Source organism: Morone saxatilis, unplaced genomic scaffold (assembly GCF_004916995.1).
Source record: "Morone saxatilis isolate NCDOM2014 unplaced genomic scaffold, NCSU_SB_2.0 Contig23, whole genome shotgun sequence".
Taxonomy (NCBI): Eukaryota; Metazoa; Chordata; class Actinopteri; family Moronidae; genus Morone; species Morone saxatilis.
Window position 1 is genome coordinate 17,567,805 of NW_023339796.1, and position 1,968 is coordinate 17,569,772.

Here is a 1,968-nt window from a genome sequence, read left to right on the forward strand (position 1 = left end):
TTAGAATACCGATTTGTCGGAGTATAGAGTCTCCTTGACTTTAGACATTACTGTTTCAGCTCTATATCGTGTGTGTGCGTGTGTGTGTACATGTTCCATCTATAGCTGCAACAAAGGAATCTGATGGGGATTTAAGTCAATTAAGGAGAAGTAAACAATGAATAAAAATCTTAATAATCCAAAAAAGACAGATGGTCATATGTGGCATATGTGTCTCACAGCTTTAATAGTTACTGTAGGATATAGCTAGATACAGTGGGACATATCAATGCAATATCAATGTAGTGCATAACTATCCTTATTGGTCAACAAAGGGGAAAAAATGGGGGAACTGTTACAAATGTCATGTTAAAAAATGTATGAAATCCAGTTTCACTCAACCTCTGGTATTCCCAAGAATCACTTTGTTAAATGGGCATATGCTGTGGGAGTTAATGGTCCTATCTGAGGTGAATTTGCATGAATATTTTAGTTATAGCAACTTCATATTTAAAGATTACCTTCATAGAAAGAAATGGGTAAAATCCATTTCTAATAGACTTCAATTAAAGAGCCTCATGTAGCCGGTTAAAGACATATTTTACGAGCTCCACGTTTAATATGTGTAAGATAATTGCGTAATTTCAAGTCTCTATGATTTTATGAAATAAATGGAGCAAAACATTTTGTACTATGTAAAAGCCGAGGATCTGCCTTGTTTGCATATGACCTCAGCTCCAACGCCTTAGGCTAAACAGAAACACCATCCATTATGAGGAGTGGTTAACCAGCTCTCTCCCAAATTACAGTGACTCTGGGTTCCCATTTTACTGATTTAGCGGTTGTGTGGTTCCCCATCTCATGTTACTGACTGTTATAGTGAGATGTACTCACGCAGGCTGTCCTCCCCTTATAAAATCTCAGCAAGGCATTTTGTTGGCCATTTAACAGGCACCAAGCAGGCACCACGTTAAACACAATTAAAGATCTGTGACAAGACATTATTTGCTTATAGTACAATAGCACATTTACCTCTTTTAAAATCACGCTGGAACCTAATTATACTGATCTGAAATGACCAATGTTACGCTGTTGCTTCACAACTGCAGCCCTGGGTTCCTTGGGGAGAGATTTAACCGCATCCTCCAACAAATGCAGGAGAGAGCGCTTTACCACCCTGACCAAGAGGCCGTTGCACAAGGTTTTCAAGAGAGCTGGGACATTTCCTGAGCATGTATGGCTGCAGTGACCGAACCGCCATCACCACCCCTGTTTAAAGCTGCTAGCGACAGGTTGTTGGTCTCGCTGCGGTATGACTGTGATTGGCAGCTGTGGAGAGGTATCTAGATAACACCCTGGTTGTAGAATTGACCCCGCTTTTAACCTGCTGGCACACCTCCTGTCTTCACCCCCGCTCCCCCAACCCCCTCTGCCAAACTCCAGGCCAATCCTGACAACATTTACCCAGCGCCTTATGCTCCACTCCTCAACACCAGCCTCCTCAGAGACAGATCTGCCCTTTTTTAATACTGATCTTTGACCTCTCGTGCTAAAGATAAGTTAACCTCTACTACCGTGTCGTGAAGCAACCAACATGGTGTCTCCTGATGCTGTTATGTTAGCGCACACGAGCAGGATCTGCCTAAAGAAAAAAACAAGTTGCAATGTGTTTCCCCTCGCTCAACAGTTTAATTTAACAGTAAAATTACATAAGGAGTCAAGACTTGGCGTTTAAGAGGGAGAAACAAGATTTGTCTAAAGTGTGAATGGCTGCAATACAATTTCCCTCTCTCTCTCCCACCCTCCTGCCAGTCAAGGGATTTTCCTTCCCACCATCTCCGGCTGGGACACTATTTCCGGATTGTGTAGTTCATTTACTTAGTTCGCAGAGCACTCTGGAATGAGAGGCCATGGAAAACTGAGTCTGGCAATGTGGCTAGAGCGGTAGGGAGGGAAAGAGAGAAAGGGAGAGAGCTGTGTGTGTGTGTG